Source organism: Poecilia reticulata, chromosome 13 (genome assembly GCF_904066995.2).
Source record: "Poecilia reticulata chromosome 13, P_reticulata-male-v2, whole genome shotgun sequence".
Classification (NCBI taxonomy): domain Eukaryota; kingdom Metazoa; phylum Chordata; class Actinopteri; order Cyprinodontiformes; family Poeciliidae; genus Poecilia; species Poecilia reticulata.
The window spans coordinates 11,512,547-11,536,559 of NC_088842.1; the positions used below are offsets into that span (position 1 = coordinate 11,512,547).

The window sequence follows — 24,013 nt, forward strand, 5'->3', positions numbered from 1 at the left end:
ACGGGGAACTTTTCAGTTGCAGCTTGTCATGCACTGGTATAAATTAATTCAAGATAAGATAAAGTTGAGAATGTGGCGGGTGTCTTGCCAAAAGGAGGAGCTGCTGTTATCGCTGACATCTGGGCTAACCAGTCAAATTTTATCCATCTGGGAAGAATTTGATTCCACAAACATTGAAACACTCGGAGCTACATGGGCTTCTGCACGTAGCTTGCAGGCAAAGGGTGTAACTTTGTGTTGAAAGCTGGGGCACTGGTCTAACTTAATTCCAGACCAAATTAAGTTATTAATGTCAAACCCTCTCGCATTCCTGGCTCAACGCTCAAACAGAACGCGGCAGGGGTCAAGGTCGGAAATGATGGAGGAATCCTCCCGTCTGACCTTCAGCTCCCCACAGCTGGAGAACGGATGAACAGCGTCCAGACTCCCACAGAGGTCACGCTTTCCTCAGCACAAAACAGTTTTTTCTGATCCAATAGTAATAAGCTCAAACACGGCGTCAGAGGGAAGTTTAAGGTTTTCCCCACAGTTGTCCTTGCCAAAAGAGGGACTCCCATTTTCTCGGAACCAGTCAAATTTCCGTCAGCTGTGAAGGACTCCAACCCACACACACTGAAACAGTTGGAGCTACATGAGTTTCTGCACGTAGTTTGCAGGCGAGGGTGTAACTTTGTGCTGAAAGTTGGAGGAAAGTTGAAGCAGTATTTAGAGGGTTTGGCAGATGTACCCACAGTTATGCAAATGTCAGGCCTACTGTAGTGAAAACAAAGGTCAAAACTTAAATGTGAATGCCACACAGTCTTATTCAATAAATTATACGTCCTGATGAGGCTCCGCTGATTAATAGTACAATAACCTTTTAGCAGGTGTTAGACATTCTTAGAGTCATAAAGATGTTAAAACATCAGTCATCGAATAAATCTACATAATGTCTTTCACTTGGTGAGGGAATTACTAAAAATTGAACTTTTCAGTCATATTCTGTTTAGTGGAATGGGTCTGTATATTTGCTCAATGCTTGTGGAAAACAGTCACAAAATTCAGTCATATTTTCTGTGAAAAATTATCACAACAATACAGTTGAGTTTCATTGCCTGATTTTATGAAGTGCTCACAAACATCCATGACATATAACATATGCTTCAATCAAAATTTGATATATTAAAGAATTGCAACAATCAGCATAAATAACCACTCTGTGAGCCAAATGCTTCCTTGTCAGTGCAGACTTTGTATTTTTTATGTGATTCTGATTCCACAGCTGTGCCTGGATTGGCTGACATGAACCTGCTGTGTTACTCATAGCCAGTGGTGGGAAGTAACGAAGTACAAGTACTTCGTTACTGTACTTAAGTAGAGTTTTCGTGTATCTGTACTTTACTTAAGTAGATTTAATAATGGGGACTTTCTACTTTTACTCCACTACATTTTACAGTAAGTATCTGTACTTTCTACTTCACTACATTTCTACAAAACTGTCGCGTTACTCGTTACATCCAAGTCGCGTTGCTCTTTTTTTCCGTTAAAATGTGAAGTTCAGGGACTTAAGGTGGCGCCTTAAAATCCGAGCAATATCGTAACTTACGTGTCTGTTGTCACCCATCGCCTCCACCTTTACTCGCACGCGAAGCTCCAGACATGCGCAGTGGTTTCCTCTGAGCGAGTCTAATCATCAGTAATATAATAGTGCTGCATAAATCATAAGATATGGCGACATGTAAAATCAGCAGCGCTTCGCTTTCACAGATGGTGGGGACTTCATCCAACTTTTAGCGTCATTTGGAAGGAAAGCTTAAAGAAAGGTAAGATCTGTGGACGTGATGCTAGCAAAGCTAGCTGTACTGACGTAGACACACATGTTTGCATCTGCGATGAAAAAAAGTTGTCACTCATGCGCTGAATTATTGTGTGGAGGTTTTGACTGAGGTGTCGCACATATGGGACAACGCTGGTACATTCAGGAACAATCAGATTCTTCTGGACAGATCTTTACTGATTGCATTTATTTAAGCTCTACGTATTTAATAACTAGTTTTTTATGGGAAAGTGGATCTTTCAGATCAATTTGAGAAGCAATTTTGATAAGTAAAAGTAAATTTTTTTGTGTCACGTAGCGCGGGGTGCTGGTCTTGACTTGGTCTTGGGTCGGTGACCTTGACTACAACTCTGCTACTGGCTCCTTGGTTGCCTGTCCTCTCCCACCCACCTTCTTTCCATCCCCTTTCTGTTGGATTTCTTTAAAAAATAAAAGCTACTAGTAGCAAAAAAAAAGTGAAGTTCATGTTATGTTAGGACAGGAGACAAGATGTTTCCGTCCCTGAAATTATGATGCATAGAATCACATATCTAAGTCTAAACCATGTTACAGAGAGTAAACATAATAAAAATATGCTTTATCTGTGGCATTGTTCATTAAAATGGCACATTTCTAATGTATTAAGAGCAACTGGCAGCTCAGAGTTCCCATGCACCACATACCGGTGAAACACCGTTACTGCACCCATCGTCTTTAACCCCTGTTAACAAGTAAATTAATTATTATTATTATTATTATTATTATTATTATTATTATTATTATTATTATTATTATCCCATAGACATTTAAATGCTCCTTTTTCACTTTTTTTCACACACCAGTGGGCATCACAAGAGGTTTGTTTGACTGATAGACCGGCCCAGGTCATGTTGTGGTTCCACTGACATTTGCTCTATGCCTGTTAGGAGATGGAACCCAAATAACAAATAAAAATGGGTGGGCGGTAAGTGGAGGGGCCAATGGTTCCCTGGCCCCTCCTGTTAAGCTGCACAAATCACTGCCAGTTCAGACTTGCAGGAATAATGCATCTAGTGCCCACAGATTAAGTTTTTTTTTCACAGCGCATGCTCACTGCGTGCTATTTTTACCCTTAGCAACAGTTGCCATGCTGCTTACAATGACGTCATCAGCATGACTTCAAATGATGTCTGTGTCATGAGGCCCTTCTGAGGATGACTTTATGATGTCATAGAGTCCATGACATCACCAACTGATCAGTTAATTCTCTGATCAGTTACCACAAATCGGTTAACAAGTCAGTCAACTCGAGATTCATTTGGACGTTTTAGCTCAGCACAATAAAGATGAACGACGAAAGCCCAGAGAGAGAAATGGATGTGAAACCTAAGGTTTCTTTTGGACGAAAGTGAAAAAGACATTGTCCAGCAAAGTTCATCCTGGTCAAAGAAGCCCAGATTACAAAAAGAGAAACTTTCTCAGTGAACTTCTGTGGGAAGTGATAGAAAAGGCTGCAGATGGACCAACTCTGCATCTTGTCCGACAAGTCTTTGAGGAACAACATAGCAAAATTTTGAAATTGCTTTGAGAAAAACTGGAGATATAAATGTGAACGTACTCTCGGAGATTTCAGAAGAACTTGGTGAAAGGATTTTCCAGAGTCTTGCGAGAGATGCATTCCACTTTGCCAGTGGACTGCATTTAATCGCACTACTGGATTACCCAGAAGGACACCAAGTCATCGTGGAAAAATTCAAAAAGCATCTGGAGAATCCTGTTCCTAAAGAGAAAATGTTCACGTCTACCAAAAGAAAGATCCGAAAGACTTTTTTTCCAACTGAAGACTTGTACGCAGATGAAAACTGCCTGAGTGAAGATTATACTCAGGCAACCATGGACCCTGAACAATTTTTGAGGGACGCAAACAGGATGGGATTCAGACGTGGAACAGAAGATGAAAGGAGAATTATGGTTCAAAATATTCTATGGAGATTGATTTATAAGTCAAGTTACAGATCTAGCTATGGGCATTACAAAAGGAAGCACACCGAACCGGTCCAGAGAAAGCTTGCTCCAAAAATATGGAAAGAAGTCAAGGACATAGATTTTGTCTTTTATGACAAAATGGAAAAAAAAGCCTGCCGAGACATCCTGCAACTTCTGTGGGGCAATGAAGACGCAGTTAGAGAACTGCTCTTCAAAATGATTAAAAGCAACAACCCAATAGTGATTCACAAGGTTGTGGAATGCTTTAAAAGAACCCTTGCACGACCGAGAAAAATCAATCTCAAAGACACCTTTCTCCAAAAGGCATGGGACCTCATCAAAAAGGCTGCAGGTTGTGGAGACAATCCAGATGAAGAAGAGAGGCAAGAGCCCACCAAGAATGGATCAAATGTTGTGTTTAGTCCACACTTAGCTGGGCCTCTAAATTTGGTCAACTCAGAGGTTGGTACTGACTTGGAGGAGTCAGGGCCGAACTCAGAGTCAGGGCCCGCCTCAGAGTCAGATCCCGTCACCGAGTCAGGACAGACGTCTGAGACGGGACCCGTCTCAGAGTCAGGACCCATCCCCGAGTCAGGACCCGTCCCCATCTCCGAGTTAGGATCTGTCTCAGAGTCTGGACCCGCCTCAGCGTCTGGACCCGCCTCAGCGTCAGGACCTGCCTCAGAGTCAGGACCCGCCCCAGAGTCAGGACCCGCCCCAGAGTCTGGACCCGCCCCAGAGTCTGGACCCGCCTCAGAGTCTGGACCCGCCTCAGCGTCTGGACCCGCCTCAGAGTCTGGACCTGCCTCAGAGTCGTGGCCTGTCACCGAGTCAGGACAGAACTCTGAGACGGGACCGACCTCTGAGACAGGACCGACCTCTGAGACGGGACCGACCTCTGAGACGGGACCGACCTCTGAGACAGGACCTGCCTCTGAGATGGGACCTGCCTCTGAGATGGGACCTGTCTCCGAGTCAGGACCCGTCCCTGGACCCGTCTCCGAGTCAGGATCCACCTCAGAGTCAGGACCCGCCTCAGCGTCAGGACAGACCTCTGAGACGGGACAGACCTCTGAGACGGGACCTGCCTCTGAGACGGGACCGACCTCTGAGACGGGACCGACCTCTGAGACGGGACCTACCTCTGAGACGGGACCTGCCTCAGAGTCGGGACCTGTCCCCAAGTCAGGACCCGCCTCAGAGACGGGACCTGCCTCAGAGTCGGGACCTGCCACAGAGTTATGACCTGTCTCTGAGTCAGGACCTGTCTCCGACTCACGACAGACCTCTGAGTCCTCATGCCTAATCTCACCAACCTAGTGACACCTTGTCAGAAGTATCAAAACTGTTCCTCAGAAGAACTTCGCATCTTACCAGAACGGATGATTATGGCCTTAAAGATTGCTTACAAGTTTTCAACCTGAGAATACCGGAAACCATTAGTCATCTGTTGTTACAGTGAGAGAAAGACGGGTAGATTAACCCGAAGAATCAGAATTGGAGGCCGAGGGAACGATGGCCCACTGGGAGGCTAGAAGGGGTTCGAAGAAGAAGGAGAGAAGGTGGGGGGCTGATGTATCGTTAGAGAGGAGGGGGAAGCGAAGGATTGAACGAAGGAGAGACATTGTGGGGGGGCTAGTGTACGATGAGAGGTACACTAGCCCCCCCTCAATGTAGAGGTAGATGTGAGTGGTCAAAGAGGGTGGTGCCGGTCTAGCGTACCGTTGAGTGCTGGGGGGGCGGATGGACGGCGAATTGCAAGAAGGGGGAGGAGGTTTGGCTGCAGAAGGAGGGGGCGAAGGAGAGACATTGGGGGGCTAGTGTACCATGAGAGGTGCACTAGCCCCCCTTCAATGTACAGGTAGATGTGAGGGGTCGTAGAGGGTGGGGCCAGTCTATCATACCATTGAGTGCTGGGGGGGGCGGCCGGACGGAGAATTGCAAGAAGGGGGAGGAGGTTTGGCTGCAGAAGGAGGGGGCGAAGGAGAGACATTGGGGGGCTAGTGTACCATGAGAGGTGCACTAGCCCCCCATCAATGCAGAGGTAGATGTGAGGAGTCGAAGAGGGTGGGGCCCGTCAAGCATACCATTGAGTGCTGGGGGGGGGGGGGAGGCCGGACGGCGAATTGCAAGAAGGGGGAGGAGGTCTGGCTGTAGAAGGGGGGGTGAAGGAGAGACATTGGGGGGCTAGTGTACCATGAGAGGTGCACTAGCCCCCCTTCAATGTAGAGGTAGATGTGAGGGGTCAAAGAGGGTGGGGCCGGTCAAGCGTACCGTTGAGTGCTGGGTGGGGGGGCGGCCGGACAGCAAATTGCAAGAAGGGGGAGGAGGTCTGGCTGTAGAAGGAGGGGGCGAAGGAGAGAATTAATCCCCCCGATCCACCTATAAATGCTATTTTATTTATATAATTAGGGCTATTGTAAACAAATATTTTAGTAATCGTGTAATCTATCGATTATTCTTACGATTAATCGAGTAATCATATAAAAAAAAATTGACAAAATAAAGTTTTGGTTAATCTGGCATAACAGCAGTGTTACTATCGGATATCAATATCAGTCCAATTTTTCATTTTTGAGCTTCCCTAGCAGTTACTTTTTTGTTGTTTAGAAAACTAACCTGTAATAATAACAACTCGTTTTCTAAGTTAATCTGAGAAAAAGTCATACAAAAATCTAAAATTAATTTCAATTTAATAAAAAGAGGCAGGCTCACAAATACGCTTATTAAAAATATCTATGATTCAGCTTTTAGTTTATGTAGTCAGTCAGTAGATGAACTATCACGTTGCCCCATACATGTCAAGCTTTGAGTTTGAGAATATGGGAAATGTCACCTGAAGTGGTGGTGGGCCATAATTTAACAGTTTGTTCATGTTAAATTATTGGGGAAAAAACTGTTAAATTATGGAAAAATTCTGCTGAAATTCCATAAAAAACAAGAAAGTGTACTGGCAGAAATTACCAGGATATTTCCCTATTTTTTCATGAAAAACTTTGAAATAAAATACTGTTAAATTACGGGAAACTTCTGATGGAAATTCTGTAAAAAAACACTGAAAATATCATGGCAGAGAATTAACAGGACATTTTCTGTATTTTTTTTTTTTTTTCAGAATTTCCATCAAAATATTTTCCTTTTTTTAACAGGTTTTTTTTTATGTCAAATTTACCAATATTTTGTTAACCCCAAACTGAAATTCTCTCTTTTTACTCTGTTTTTTGTGATGCATTCACAAACTTTTTAAAAAACCTTGGACATTTCCAAATACCATTGAAGTCTGTATTCTATACCATATGTTAATTATAGTGTAAAATATATTACAGTTAATGTATTTAATATATTATTAACATAATTTTGAAACAAAATTAAATTCTAAGTCCACAGGAAATGTAGTTGTAGAACACAAAACACTTAGTTTGAAAGTATCTCATGCAAAGTGATGTAAAAATGAAACCATTCTACAATCAATTTGCAGACTTTATTTTGCAATTTAAGACCATAAATTGACGTCATCTAGTCTTTATAACTAACATTTTGTCATGATCCGTGTTTCTATGTGTTTATTTTTGAGTTTCTGTGTGATCCTGTTCCCTGTTAGTCCTGTCTCTGCGTCTTTCCCCGTTGATTGTCTCCCAGGTGTGTCTCGTTCCCGTGATTGCCCCGTGTGTATTTAGTCTCACCTGTTGTCTGTGTTCTTTGTCGGGTCCTCGTCTATTGATGTCTCCAGTCTCCGTGCTGCCAGTTTTCCTCGTGCTGTTTCCCTGTTGTTCCTTGTTGTGAGGTCTATGTCATTAAATTCATCATTTTTTCATCATACCTGGGCCTAAGCGTCATCTCCTCACCGCTTACCACACCAGTTCATGACAGAAGGACCCGACCTCTGTATGGTGAGGACGCCAGCGTTATGGCCCATGAGGCGTGGTTCCAGCAGCAGTTGGAGTTGGCGCAAAGGGATCTCTATAAGGATGTAGAGATCCTGCCTTCTCCGCTGCTGCTGGAGGAATTGGGTCTCCCCTCGGACCTAGACTCGCCCAGGAGACGGAGGCCGCGGCGGAGGTCTAAGAGGGAGTCGAGCGGAGCAGTTCCTGCCAGCCCGAACCCGTGGCTGGGATCGCGGCTGGTACTTTGCCCTCCCGGATATGGACCTCGCCGTTACCACCGTCCTGAGCCGCTGGAGGTCCCGGCCCCTGGGCACCGAAGCCGCCACCGCCCTGAGCCGCCGGAGGTCCCGGCCCCTGGGCACCGAAGCCGCCACCGCCCTGAGCCGCCGGAGGTCCCGGCCCCTGGGCACCGAAGCCGCCACCGCCCTGAGCTGCCTCCGGTCCCCGCGCCGAGGCGCCGTCAGTCCCCGCTGCCTCCGGTCCCCGCGCCGAGGCGCCGTCAGTCCCCGCTGCCTCCGGTCCCCGCGCCGAGGCGCCGTCAGTCCCCGCTGCCTCCGGTCCCCGCGCCGAGGCGCCGTCAGTCCCCGCTGCCTCCGGTCCCCGCGCCGAGGCGCCGTCAGTCCCCGCTGCCTCCGGTCCCCGCGCCGAGGCGCCGTCAGTCCCCGCTGCCTCCGGTCCCCGCGCCGAGACGCCGTCAGTCCCCGCTGCCTCCGGTCCCCGCGCCGAGACGCCGTCAGTCCCCGCTGCCTCCGGTCCCTGCGACGAGGCGCCGTCAATCGCAGCCACGTCAATCGCCTCCTACGTCCGCTGCCGGCGTGCAGCTCCCCGAGCTTCCTGCGCCCGCTGCCGGCGTGCAGCTCCCCGAGCTTCCTGCGCCCGCTGCCGGCGTGCAGCTCCCCGAGCTTCCTGCGCCCGCTGCCGGCGTGCAGCCGCCGGAGTTTCCTGCTGCCGGCGAGCAGCTCCCAGAGTCCCCTAGTGTCCCTCCAGAGTCCCCTAGTGTCCCTCCAGAGTCCCCTAGTGTCCCTCCAGAGTCCCCTAGTGTCCCTCCAGAGTCCCCTAGTGTCCCTCCAGAGTCCCCTAGTGTCCCTCCAGAGTCCCCTAGTGTCCCTCCAGAGTCCCCTAGTGTCCCTCCAGAGTCCCCTAGTGTCCCTCCAGAGTCCCCTAGTGTCCCTCCAGAGTCCCCTAGTGTCCCTCCAGAGTCCCCTAGTGTCCCTCCAGAGTCCCCTAGTGTCCCTCCAGAGTCCCCTAGTGTCCCTCCAGAGCTCCCAGCGCCCGCAGCAGCCGGCGCTCGTTCCGAGCTCCCAGCTCCAGCAGCAGCCGGCGCTCGTTCCGAGCTCCCAGCTCCAGCAGCAGCCGGCGCTCGTTCCGAGCTCCCAGCTCCAGCAGCAGCCGGCGCTCGTTCCGAGCTCCCAGCTCCAGCAGCAGCCGGCGCTCGTTCCGAGCTCCCAGCTCCAGCAGCAGCCGGCGCTCGTTCCGAGCTCCCAGCTCCAGCAGCAGCCGGCGCTCGTTCCGAGCTCCCAGCTCCAGCAGCAGCCGGCGCTCGTTCCGAGCCCCCAGCTCCAGCAGCAGCCGGCGCTCCGCCCGAGCCCCAGTCTCCAGCGCCCGCAGCAGCCGGCGCTCCGCCAGAGCTCCCCGAGTCCGCTGCCGGTGCGCAGCTCCCCGGTGCTCCTCCCGAGACTCCAGCCGGCCGTCCTGCCGGTTCCCCGGCCTCTGCTCCGCCCGAGCCCCAGTCTCCAGCACCTGCAGCAGCCGGCGCTCCGACCGGCCCGCCGCGGCTCGAGCTCCGCCTCCTGCGTCGCCGCCCACCGCGGCTCAAGCTCCGCCTCCAGGGTCGCCGCCCACCGCGGCTCAAGCTCCGCCTCCTGCGTCGCCGCCCACCGCGGCTCAAGCTCCGCCTCCTGCGTCGCCGCCCACCGCGGCTCAAGCTCCGCCTCCTGCGTCGCCGCCCACCGCGGCTCAAGCTCCGCCTCCTTCGTCGCCGTGGACGGCCCCCGGAAGGGTTTTGTGTTTGGATTCCTGTTTGGATCTGGTTTTTGTTTTCTGGACTCTGGCCCTCCTGCCGTCGCCCCTCCGCCCACCCTGTTGGGTTGTTTTTTGTTTTTTGGACTTTTTCTGTTGGGCGCCTGGTAGTCGCCCCTTGAGGAGGGGGTACTGTCATGATCCGTGTTTCTATGTGTTTATTTTTGAGTTTCTGTGTGATCCTGTTCCCTGTTAGTCCTGTCTCTGCGTCTTTCCCCGTTGATTGTCTCCCAGGTGTGTCTCGTTCCCGTGATTGCCCCGTGTGTATTTAGTCTCACCTGTTGTCTGTGTTCTTTGTCGGGTCCTCGTCTATTGATGTCTCCAGTCTCCGTGCTGCCAGTTTTCCTCGTGCTGTTTCCCTGTTGTTCCTTGTTGTGAGGTCTATGTCATTAAATTCATCATTTTTTCATCATACCTGGGCCTAAGCGTCATCTCCTCACCGCTTACCACACCAGTTCATGACACATTTACTATTATATATTAAGGGCTAAACATATTCTTGAGCTTGCTAATGTTTATCTTCTGTACATCACAACTAATTTATTGCATTTTACTATACAAATTTTCAATGTATAAATTAAATGTAAAGCAATCTCGACTCTAGTCTTTTAAGTCAAATAAACAGTTTTAAGTTATTACTATAAGATGGAACATAAAAAAATTGCTTTTGAACATGAAAATCATAGTTGTAAACAGGATCAACATACTTCAAAATAAATGCCGAAAGTCAACCATTATTTTTATGAAATACAGGTATAAATATTTTGTTAAAAATCAAATGCTACATAAACCCAGCCGGTAACACTTTACTGAAGGCGGGTGAATAAGACTGACATGACACCGTCATAAACATCTGTCATGGACATGAATAAGTCATAAATATTTATGACTGTTGTCATAAAGCGTCATTCAGTAAATCATGACACTTTTAATATAAAGTTGACATTATTGAAAATGTCTTTGTTTTGACAACTTGACATTAATCTAGACAAAATGATTAATGATTGATTAATAGTATTCAGCAGGTTGTTTTCCAATGTATTAAAATTAAATATGATCGGGACACTTAATGATATTAGCGATTAGGTAATCCATTCAGCAAGCACTTTTACTTTTAATACTTAAGTATTTTTAAAAGCCAGTACTTTTTTACTTTTACTTAAGTACAAATGCTAATGTGGTAGTTTTACTTTTACTTGAGTACATTTTTGTCTGTGTATTTGTACTTTTACTTAAGTACATTTTTTGAGTACTTTCTCCACCACTGCTCATAGCAGATGAGATGTAATGTGTCTTTAACATAGCTAACATATTTCCTTTACTGTGAAATAATATGATAAGACAAGTACTAGTTCATTTTCATATCTTTTCATGTTGATTCTGCAGCTGTCCCTGCTTCTGTACTCTCCAGAAAAGCACATAATGTGCAGGACTCTGTTCTTTCCTTACAAGATCTGAATATTTTTCATTTTCATTTTCATTTCAGAATTTTGTGACTCTCCAAATTTGGTCTGTCTTCTGTTAGTTATCAAAACAGAGCAAGCCGTGCATCATGATCCTCTGTGTTATATCCTGGAGAAGGTGTAAAACAAAGCTGCTTAATCGGTTTAAAACTCTATTGGACATTTTACATTGCAATAAAAAGGTTCATGGCTATTGCTCGTCCTTTTTTATTCATTCATTTATGTAATCAATCATGTATAATACAGCAGGATTAAAGGCAAGTGGATCTTTGATCAGTTTTACCCAAAGACGTATCAACACCTGTCCAGGAGTGTTTGTCATTTCTGGACGCTGGCAGGTGAACAACTTGGAGCTGGAAGATGATAACATGATGTTTTGTGAGCACAGGGAGGCCGTTAGAGCATCACCAGTCCAATGTAAGTTACCAACCTGCTTGACCCTCACTTGGCTCATTTGGGTCTTTTGCTTGGAGTGGATTGTGAGCTTAGTGAATCATTATGAGACTGCTAAAGTAATTTCTATAGAATGAGTTTCAAAACAAGGTTATATATGCTTGATAGACCTCCAGATATGGCCTGTCTTCTGTTAGTTATCAGAAGAAAGACCAAAACTGAAACCACGTCTTTCCCACTTGGTTAAGTGTTTGTCGTCCCCTTTTGACAAAGCATCCATCACCTGGACAGTATTGTTGCCAAACGTGTGTTATTTGCTCTTGAGGTGCAAATAACACACCTTTATACACCTAATATACTCCTGCTTTGCTGGCTATGTTGTACCGCACATCGGTAGAGTTGCTTGGTTTTGCTGATGTTCATGTCAGTGCAGAAAAACAAAAGAGAAAAAACAAGGTCTCAGTGGTGGCACGCCATCCATGTCACAGATCTTGGTTGAGTAGATTAAACAGCAAAGCTGCTCAGGTCTGGTTTCCTCCCACTAAAGGAAGCGGTCCAGGACTGGGACACTGTCCTGCAGAACCGGGGTCTGGTCTAGTTAAGGAGAGGATGGAGAAAAAGAAAACTTTGTTTAGTTGTAAGGTACGTCTTAGATTATGTTTCATTATGAAACCAAGTAATACACGGAAAATAAGTCAGGAAATGTTCAGCTTTAAATTACTTTATTAAACATTAAATTAAGTTTTAAAAGTCAATAACTTGCTAAAAAAAAAAATTTCATTAAGAAAATTAAATTCGGACAGTCTGGAACTTGCTCGAAAGAATTCAGACACTTAAAAAAACATTTTGTTTTTTTAGAAAAAAATTCTAATTTAAAAAAATATAGAACTTTTAAAACTTTTTTGACAAAACTAAGTTTTTTTTTCAAGCAAATGTTCCACTTCTCTGTGAGGATTTGAGTTTTCTGTGTGTTTATTTTAGGTTTCTGTGTTCAGTTCAGTCTCGGTCTACCTCTTGATTGCTGCCCGCTGTGTCTCGTTCCCCTGATTACCCTCTGTGTATTTAAACCCCTTGCCTGTTCTGTTTGTTGAAAGTTGTGTTTGTTGTCAGTCTCAAGCCAGATGTTACCAGTGTGACACTCCTTGCCTGTGCTCACCTGTGCTGCCTGAATTTGTGTTTTTTTTTCCTTCATCAAATCATCATATTAAGCTTCTGCCTCACCTTTCTGCTTCTGGGTCCAAAGTAACAAAACCACAAATCGTGACATTCTCAAAAAAAAAAAAAAATCTTTAAAAATTCAGATTTTCTCACAAAATTACATGCAAAATATAAAATTCTGAAGATTTTTGAGGTTTCAAAGCCAATTTTGGATTTCTCAAACTTTTTTTTGTTCTCAAAAAAAAAAAATGTCCACACAGAAGTTTTATCATGTTGGTCACAAACTCAGTCGTGAGATTGATGTCATCAAACAAAGTCTGAGTTAAAGACTTTATCGTTTCTCTTAATAAAGAAAAGATGTGTTTACAGTTTCTCTTAAACTAGTTAAGTTGCATCAGCAGAGAATCTCTCCCCATTGTAGCAAGAAGGAAACCCACATCTTTTTGGCCATTGAAAACATTGTTCCAGGAAATTAAACAACCTCTTTTGATTAATGATGGGCTTGGCTCTAGATCAGGGGTGTCCAAAGTCGGTCCTCGAGGGCCGGCATCCTGCGTGTTTTAGTTCTCTTCCTGGTTCAACGCACCTGCATCAAATGATGGCTCATTAGAGGCCTAAGAAGAACATCGACAAGCTGAGGAGGTTGTTTCTACCACCAGGGTAGTAACCTCCTGCTTTACATAGAAATATTACTGAAGGCGGAAAACCACTTAAAAGATGCCTTTACTGACATGGTAAAGTATAAGAAAATTGACAACTAGTGCAGTGCTTTGATTTTCTTAACTATGAATAATTGTGGGATTTTTGATGCGCTTAATAAATGATATAAATAAAATAACTTTGAGGGATATGGATTGTTAAAATACAACATAGATTATCCGTTAATTAATACATCTATTGGTGAACAATGCTGTTGTTGAATATGGCCTCGGGGCTGCAGGGTACGAGATCTCAGCTCACTGCTTCCCCCTACTGGACGATTTGTGTAGTAAGTGGAAATACTAAGAAATCGATATACATCTTGTACTTAGCGGTGTGGTTTGGGAAAGAGGAGTTATCACTCTTGGGTGTACAGCCAAAAAAAGAAGCAGCAGCTATACTGCACTTCCTCCAGTTATCACAAAAACACCAGCTTTCAAAGAGTCCATGCTTAGAAACGTTGCCAGCTGTTCCAACATTGGTAACGCTGACATTCAACAGATGGACATCTGAATGTTTCTCTGCTACATTCAGCAGTCTACACACACAGACAATTATCTTAGCCTTCCTGAGAAGAAAAAGAAATGCAACAAAGTTCTCACATAAATGTCAACATTAACGATGAAATATCAAGCAAACGTGACATGTAGACACATACACAATTTGAGTTATGTTATTCTTATCTTAAGTACAGTCTTTTTAGCAACCAATAAAGTTACTATATAAGCTCAATTACTATAAAAGATCTGCTTGTGAGGCAGCCTTCCTCTTTAGTTGCCACAGAGCACACACTCTCATCACAACCAAACAATTTAGCATACTGATACATACAACAGGCTGCTTACAATTAATCCCACATTTTGGAACCAATAAGGAAACGTTGGAGAATAACCCAGTGTTTCTAAACAATGCATTCGTTTTTTTTTTTTATGTTGAATTATTTAACAGTCTTCCTGGTTTGTGTGTGTTATGGATGTATGATTCTGTGCAGCACAGACATGTATGGAGCACACTGTATGGAGGAAGTTATTGTAAGACAACATGCTAGTTATAGCCCACATGCCACTGGCTGCATTTAGGCTAATATCACCATTTTGGCTAATTTCAGCTTGTACACAAATTTTAACATACTGAATGGAGTAAATCCATGTTACTCTGCATGCTTGTGACTCTCCACATGCTATTTAGTACATTGTAGCTTACTTTAGCATTGAGGCTCATTTTTAGCATCAGAGTGCTGGGTTCCAACCGACAGGCACACTTTGGCAGGCCCTGTTTAAATTTCTTCAGAAATTTTGTAGTTATAATGAACTGTTCTTGATATTGCCTAATGTTTTGTGATAACGAGTATAGTCTACAGAACAAAGAGAAATATTTACAGAAAGAAAAAACACTCAAACTCAGAATTGGCTTCAACTCTTTTGATTTAAAGGAATTCTGTCAAAAAGCAGAAGCACCTGCTTTAAAAGCAGCCTTAAAATGTTCCTTTCTGTGAGCACCCTATCTGATATTGTTCGGACAGGTTCAGTTCTGATTATCACTTGCCTTGTTAAATTTTCTGTTCTCTGACGGGGCCCAGATAACGAGTCAGATTTCTAAGTTTTAAAATGTTATCAGAAAGGTAGAAAGTTTGCAAATTATTTTCCTTACACTTTACAGTTATTCAGCAGTTTTTGTGTTGATCTGAAGTAATCATCTTTGTTGTAAAATATCTTGAAATTTGTGGCTGCAGCATTGCAAATGCTAGAAATAGTTGCAGTATGGGATGTGAGCACTTCTGCACATCATGGTGCTTGTTGGAGAGCCCTAAATATTGTATGTTTGTTATTTCCCTCAGTTACTCAACATATACTGTTACAGAAACTCAGTTTCAGTGTTGGGGTCACATTGTATTTGGGAAACGTTTGATAGTTGTGCACATAAGAAAAAAATAATGTAGTTTACTGCAAGATAAAACACTAGCTAAAATCAAACCTACTTGAAGATACTCAAAGTGTGTGTGTGTGTATATATATATATATATATATAATCCCTTTTCACCCTCCCGCAGGTGGACTCTTTCATCCTCTTAGCTCGGGTTCTCTACCAGAAGCCTGGGAGCCGCAGTATCTTGGCTGTGCCTAGTACTGCACATTTCTGGACTGAGATGTCTGATGCTGTTCCTGGGATCCTGTTTTAGCCACTCCTCCAGTTTGGAGGTGACTGCCCTGAGGAGCCCTGCGCTCCTTGGCCCTGTAGACCTAGGGTGAATTCTAGCAACCTGCAGCCTCTTTGCCGGGAGTACCGGACGCCAGCTGATGGTGTAGACCCGCCAATTTCTGCCAGGATCGGTTTGGTGAATGCCAGGTCGCTGACAAATAAAACTTTGGTCATTTGGGATTTCTTTACCTCTCATTGATTGGATGTTTTATTTATAACAAAATCATGGACAAGTGGTTTGGGTGACTCCAGCATTTTTAAAGAACTTGAACTGCGGCTACTTTAATGCTCCAAGGATGATGGGGTCCAGTGGAGGTATAGTGACTGTTTTTAAAAGTTGTTTTACTTGTAACCAGTAAAACTACTATGGGATTAGCTTTGAGATTAGTCTATTTGAACTCGGCAGCTCTCAGCTGTGTGCGGCAGTCTATCGGCTACCAAAGTACAACAAAAACTTTATAAATGACTTTTCAGATTTATTGGCTGATATCATGCCAAGGTATGACAAAGTTCTCATTGTTGGTGATTTTAATAGTAATGTCTGTTGTCCTTCTTCACCTATGGCTCAGTCATTTCTTAATGTAATCGATTCTATTAATTTTGTGCAGTCTGTGACTGGTGCTACCCATGAGGATGGTCACAGTCTTGATCTGGTTTTATTTTATGGTCTACCAGTTTTTAATTTAGTGATTGGTGACTCATTATTTTCAGACCATATGCCTGTTTTATGTGAGATAACGCTGTCCTGTGCTAAAGCATGCGCTGCAGCTCGGTTGTCATGTTCTTAACCCTTCTACTGCTGGTCAGTTTTCTTCTGTTTTTAATCAATTTATTGGTGTATAGAGTGCTTCATAAATAAAGTTGGTATGGTATGGTATTGTGGTCTTCACCTTACAGGCCTTTTCCAGTTTCTCTCTGAGGCCCTGGTATTTCTCCAGTTTCTCGTGCTCCGTTTTCCTGATGTTGTAATCACTTGGTATTGCTACATCCACCACAACGGTTTCCCTCTGTTGTTTATCGACCACCACAATGTCCGGTTGGTTCACCATTACCATTTTGTCTGTCTGGATCTGGAAGTCCCACAGGATCTTAGCTCGGTCATTCTCCACCACCTTTGGGGTTGTTTCCCACTTTGATCTTCCAGTCCATATTCTGCACAGATGGTCCTGTACACTATGCCCACCACTTGGTTATGTCATTCCATGTAAGCTTCCCCCGCCAGCATCTTGCACCCTTCTGTTATGTCCTTGCACCACATACACCTTGAGTCTTGTCTGGTGTGGTAGATCTGAGCCTCTATTGCTCTGGTGTTTAGGGCCTGTTCCTGTGCAGCCAGGATGAGTGCCTCTGTGCTGTCCTTTAGTCCAACTTTTTAAAGAGGGGCCTTTATTTCCGATTAAAGTCTTTGGGATTCTCTAAAGGTTTGGTTCCCTCAATTTAGAAAACCAAAACTCAAGGAAACAACGATGAATGGATGGATGAATGCCAGTGGGTTTTTCGTATCCTGTGTATATGATTTTCTTTCATCATAAAGAATAATGTTTCAATGACTGAATGTAATGTCTTAAAATGTATGGGATAATTTTTCACTTCTCACTATAAAAATTGTAGAAATGTCATTTTATATCAGACTCATGTTCTCTCTGCCTGGCAGAACTTTCCATCCAGAATTACTTCATGATTGATTGTCCTATTCTGTATTGTGCACAATTCATAAATAAACCTGACTGAGTGATTTTACCTGAACAGTGCTTGGTAATAGTTTTTTTTCCACAACAATGGACAAAAACATTAAAGGCTTTTATCCTGTCATATGTAGTCAAGGCTGTCTGAGCACATGTCTAAACACAGGGCCAAAAAAGTTAAAGACTGGATGATCTCATTATTTATTTTAATAAGGCAGCCAGTAAAGGCTGGGTGGAGGTTGGCACTGATTAATTGGGCATGTAGACAAATGTGAAACTGAGCCCAGGAATTTACTCAGAGTCAAACAACCACAGGCTAAAGAATAGATTCCTAAGTATCCCCAATGGGCCTGGAGTCACAAACTATCCAGCCGGGGAACTTTCTGCTCACACCTTAAATGGTGCCTGCCTGTTCTCGAGTGGCTCACATACCAGAGGCCGTCCTTTCCTGTTTGGTGCCCTTGGTAAACCACCTGGCCGGCACCCCCTCTTCCTCCGATGAGGGAATAACATTATAAAATGACTTAAAGCTCAAATAAGTGGACTTTACATAATGTTGTCCACTTAATTGCTCTTAAAGCTGAGCCTCTGTATGTATGGTTGTTTGCCATGTGTCTCTCTGTTGCCTTATGATGGACTATAGACCAGTCCACACTGCACCATTGACACCAGCGACCTATGATCCTGAAGGATTATGGGACAAAGGGAAAACACGACGTCACACGGTGACTCCGAACCCATCCAAGCACTGAACAGCTGCATGTATAAATGTGCCAAAACTTTCTCCAGCTGAAGAGAAACAAAACTGAAAGTATCATCTTTGACCTAAAGAGGAATGATCTAGTCAATGCACAGCTTCAGCTTTTACAACAAGAAACCAGCGATCAGGCCCGAAATCTGGGTGTAGTGATGGACTCTGACCTGAACATTTACAGGCACATAAAGACAGTTACAAAGTCAGCCTTCTGTCACCTGAAGAACATTTCCAAAGTTACAACGCATGGATGAAACCCATCCATGTGTTGAAGGCTGCTGCTCACCAGGAAGATGGAGCACATCACCCCAGTTTTAAAGTCCCTACACTAAAGTCTAGCTCAGAAAATACACTTTAAAATACTGTTAGTTTATAAATCACTGAACACAGTCCATTAAAACAGTGGTCCCCAACCTTTTTTACCACCAACGACCGGTCAAGGCTTTGCAATTTTACTGCGACCCCGAGGGGGGTGGGAGGATAGTGCAGTAATCCCCACCACGCCTCCCGATTGTCACTTGTGATAATCGTAACTGATCCTCCTGTACTATGAGGCGCGTGACGAGTGATCTGGTCCAGTTGGTGGAATGTTAGGACCGCTCTGATCTAAAATCGGGCATATTCAACATTGTTTTGGCCCGACTATCTCAGCCTGTGGGGTTTTCTCAGTCAGTGAGCAAGACTGTCAAATGTCTCACTGTTAAATGTGACAGGTAACCAAGCAGTGACGTAAGCACGGAAGGGAATCCCAAACAGGTGACATCACGCAACTGAGAGTGCTTTGAGCGGCTGCTCAAACCATCATTTATCCAACACCTTTTCTTTTTGTTACGTCCTTTATCGCTTAAAATGAGTCCACACACTATCCCTACTGTTTCTACATCGTCATCCGTGTTTGTTTCTTCTAAATTCACGTATGGTGTGTTACGGGGTTTACGGGATTTTCTTCTGGAACCGGGATTTTCGTGACTAGAATCGGTTCGTGTGTGGTGTGTTGCTCCTGCCGTGTGGCTGGACACACGAACCAATAATCAGCCGACAATTCTAAAATCATGTTGTGTGAACCAGACTTAAGACTCACAAGCTCTACTCCTCTCCTCTCGACCACTGCCCAAATGCTCTCTGACTGTGGTCTCTAAACATCTCTACAAAATAAAATACAGATGCGCCACAAAAACGAGCATTTTACTTTCATTAAAATTTTAACTCTCGATAATGACAAATCAATGGGAACCCTGAGCTTATTTGTCTGCAACGAGATTGTCCCACCTGGGAATGATGAGAGACAATAACACCTGAGGTATGTTGCTTATGCACAGGGTGCTCGGTCTCTACGTGGCGAATCAGTTTGAAATCTTCGTTGCCTCATTATTGAGCAGGTCGCCACATATTATACAGAGCGGGCTTGGAACGTGGGAATCACCTACCGGGATAAATCCATTCTCCTGTCTCTTCTCCGGGCCTTTTCCCCTTTGCAAAGATACTTTCCAAAGACATCTGATCTGTTTTATTTATTTTGCTGCTTGTGGGCTCAATGTTGGCTCACAAGACTAACCGAGAGAATCCGGTTAAAGGATTTTCCAAATAAAAGATCTTTCAGAATCAGATTATACATAAAACCGAAATATCAAATTATTTCTTGTGCGGTCCATGTACCGGTACCGGTCTGCGGCCCGGGGGTTGGAGACCACTGCATTAAAGATCTGCTATTGTTGTTGTATCAACCTTGTATCAGCAAATGCAAGAGCCCACAGGCAAATTTTCAAAAGCCTTTAATAAAATCAAAAGCCTTTAATAAAATGTTGAACCTACACATCTGTGAACCTCTTTCTCTCTCTGTGAAGCTTCAAGTAAAATGGAAAACTTTTTCAAGTCATCTGTGGGATATTTCTTTTGGAATTGAACAAAAGCTATGGGTTTGTCAAGTTTCACTGGTTTAGGAATTCACAATAATATGCCACATCAATATGTTCCTCATTCACTTTTGTGGGTGTAAAACTCCAAGGGACGGTAATCGATTAAATCAACATACCCAACCGCACAGACACGAGGCAAAGACGTGCACATGAACATGTTTTGACTTGGAAAGAATTTTAAAAATTGACGCAGATAAAAGTTCACATGCATAGGCAGCTGCTTATGTTTTAATGAAGTTGGAATGGAAAACGAAACAGAGAGCCAGAGTGGCTCCCGGTTCCCAGATATTGTGGAAAAATGGTCCACCAAGGAATTTTTCTCACCACTCCCGTTTGTGTTTTTCCCCAAACTTGTTGATTCACACCCAGATTCCTAGTCTGCAGAAACCAGTCTACTCCAATGCTGAACTCTACATAAACATTGATCCATTGATTATCACAAAAAGCAGCTTGATTGTTCATCTTTGTCCTTTTAAGCAGATAGTTTTGTGGGGCTGGTAGAGTTCCTTCCAGCGGTTTATGCCACTCAGAAGCACACACACACTCTCTCTGAAGCGTGTGTGAGGCACTCTTCAGTGAGGATGGCTCCTCTCCATCCTCACTTGTCCTTGTACAGGCTGTTTTTACAGCAGAGAGCTCCCTTCTCCACGGCACTGAAAGAGTAGTAGTCCAGCAAAAAGGAAAAACAAGTAACTAAACAACAGGTGAAGGCTACATTTCACAAATAACTCATGAAATGAACTTTTAAAGTCTTACCAGATAAACGTTACCGTTTTTCCATAAGCGGTTAGCGTCAATACAGCCTCCCGTTTGATTTTATCCATCATTTGCAGAACGCCCTTGGTAAATGAGGAGGAGCTTCGAGCTTGGGATGAAGCAGCGGAGCGTTTTTCTTTTTTTTATTAATGGGATTTCTGTGTCTCCCAGTGCTCATTTTTAGAAGTTCTTTGCTCACATAAAAACAAAAGTCAGACACAGGGAGCTGATCAGATCAATATAAAAAAAATCAATAACAGCAACATGAGCTTTTAACATGATGCATGATCCATGGCTTCAGTCTTGTTGGACAGCCATCATAGCAGATGCACGTATTTGGGTAGTACAGAGCAGATGAAGCATTTAGACTTAAACAGAAGGTTTAGGTCTAAATAAAGGATGAAAAGGTTACAACTCTGATAAAAAGCTGTGAAGGGGATTTAGGTGAGGTTTGGAGGTTTACCAGATATTCAAATAAAGGGAGAAGCTGTTTGCTACCATGCAATGTAATGTCTGGATGCCTTAGTTCTATATTGGCCATTCTTGATGTTGCAAATTAGCCATGTTGGAACTACTTAGAAAATACTCTGAACAGTCCAGTCTAACAGAATTCAAGGATTTAAACATAGTTTCCCATAAAATAAAATAAAAAGTGACGATGGTGAGAGCCATCAGAAGATGCTCTGGCTATCACAGACATGCCCAGAAGAAATGAAAGTTCAAGGCCTGACTGTCCATCAAACCAGAGAAGTATATGTGAGCACATTTATTGGTACACCTTGTGAAAATGTTTTAAAATCCTAAAAAAAAAATAGTTTTATTAAGTAGCATGTGCTTAGGCCAAAAGGTGTGCAAGAGTGGCAGTGTATTTTTGAGATTTCTGTACCTCATACTATCCTGCTTTGGCAAAATAAAACATGTGTCCTCTTCCAGCCTCGTTTATGACAGTCCCAGTTTTTTTAAACATTCATTACTACCCTGACTCGAGATAAAAGTTAATTTAGTTGAGAAGCCATTTTTTTGTGATGATAGCCTTACTTATGTGTACCAACAGCAGCCTCACTGCTGATGTCATAGATTCATTTGTCTTTTCCAGAGTGAAGAGCAACAAACAGCATTGCACCTCGTGTTACCTTCATTATCATGAGGTCATGAGTTCCTAATTAAAAGGTTCTGGATTTTAATCCAATGTTAGTTTTGCAAATTCCAGGACATACACAAACACACACACACGTGGCTATCTTTGTGGGGACTTTGAATTGACTTCCACTCATTTCTGCAGCTTAAACCTTATCCCTATCCTAACCTTATCCATTACATACCTAACCCTAACCCTATCCAAAACTCAATTCACACCTTTGTCCTAAATCTAACCCCTGACCCAAAAACAGTCTTTCCCCTTGTGGGGATCAGGCTTCTGTCCCCACAAGGGGCAGTGGGTCCCAACATCGTAGTGTCAGGAAAATGGTCCCCACAAGGTATTAAAAACAAACGCACTCACACACGCGCACACATATAAACATAGATGGATAGATAATCGATAGATATATATTTAGAGATATTTATATATCTCCAATATAGAGATAGATATAGAGATGTACAGATATAGAGTTAAAGATTTAGACAGACATAAAGTAAAACATTATGTATGAGAAAAGGAAGGAAACAGTCTGAATAAACCTTTGAAACCTGTGTCTTGTCTTTTACTGCCCTCTGATGGACTGTGAAAATCTCTGCTTGACTGGTAAAAAAAACAAAAAAACAAAGGAGTGCAGTTGTGTAAACAAAGTGTCCCAATTTTGTGACACCTGAACACAAGGTTTACAACAAAACAACATTTTTACAATGATGCTTTGGAGACTAGAGCGCTCAACTGGTACTAAAGAAACCTCTTTTCATATTATCTGAATATGTTCAAGCATAATTTTAAACAAAGGTTGAGCTAGGAAGTCGATGGACCAATGGTAATTGAGGAAACATCAGTGGCATCTATGTGCAGCAACATGATAGGCAGCATAAATCATGGCACCTATTGCAGCACCAACTGGGTGTTTTATTTTTAATTAACATGAGCTGACAACAGGGATAAAATTCACAAGAGGTAATGTTCAGTGTAATGTTTGCAAATATATGCAACAGAAAAAAATGCAAAGAAAATATGCACAAAACTATATCCCACTTATTCCCAACAAGAGCTTATTGTATCAAAATTGTATAGCTAAACAACCTCCTGCTGTTTCTGGTAATAAAGGATTCAAGCTCTCTCCAGATCTACCGTCTACCCTCTTAAAGGTGTTGCCAACAATAGGAGAGTTTGTATCTAATCTGACTGAACACCTAATGGCTTAGTCATAAAACTGAAGTGATGACGCACGTCTAAACAAAACTTACAGCTTTTTCAGCTTATTTAAGCTAAACAGCAGGGAACACCGATAATAAAATACTCACACTACTTGTCAAAAGTTCAGTTTCACTTGTTCTGATTTTCACTCACTTTGGATATTATAACACCATCTTCTTTCCTTTCTTTTATGGGTTATTCAAACCTGACTGTAAATATGTGTTTCTCCTGCTGTAATATGGAGCTACTTTTTGCTACTTTAGTCAAATTTTAGTTGTGTCCCTCCTCCAACATACCTGAAACAAATGGTTTGATTCCCTCATGGATTTGCAATAAAGTTCCTCAGAGTAATGGTCTTGACCTCATTATTTGACTTAGGTGTGTTGAAGCAGAGACACATCTAAAAGTTTGAAGAACACCGGCCTTTCAGGGCTGGATTTGAAGACCCACGGTCTAAGCCAGGGGTGTCCAAAGTCAGTCCTCGAGGGCCGGCATCCTGCATGTTTTAGTTCTCTCCCTGGTGGTAGTAATAACCTTTTCAGCTTGTCAATGTTCTTCTTAGGCCTCTAATGAGCCATCATTTGATGCAGGTGTGTTGAACCAGGGAGAGAACTAAAACATGCAGGATGCCGGCCCTCGACTTTGGGCACCCCTGGAAGCTTTTAGTTTTGTGATGCAAACTAAAAGTTTACTATTTTTACAGGAAATCAAGATATGATGATTTCCTGATCAATATAGGCTCAGTAACTTATTGTACAAGCTCAGTTATAGCATCTCACTTTAATCTTCATTGTGGTTCTCCTGTGAAACATAAACCATTTTAATGCAACATTGGCAAATATTTTATTCTTTAAATTATGCCTTAAAGTTCATGTTTACATTAATTATTTCAAAATAGTTCATGAAAAGTAAAACTGGGCTGAAATATCCTTTCTTGCACAATAATCTCCAAATATTTCGCAGCAGTCCAGAGGACAGACCCAGTC

At 43.5% G+C, this 24,013-nt stretch overlaps 1 long non-coding RNA gene across 1 annotated transcript; it reads right to left on the minus strand.

The window, feature by feature from the left end:
* Positions 1-19,770: 19,770 nt before the first annotated feature.
* Positions 19,771-23,843, minus strand: LOC145554637 (uncharacterized). Its single transcript, XR_014090621.1, has 2 exons — positions 20,687-23,843; positions 19,771-20,583 (listed from the first exon to the last, which is right to left on the minus strand). It is a non-coding gene; the product is annotated as an uncharacterized LOC145554637 (long non-coding RNA).
* Between the last annotated feature and the right edge of the window lie 170 nt (positions 23,844-24,013).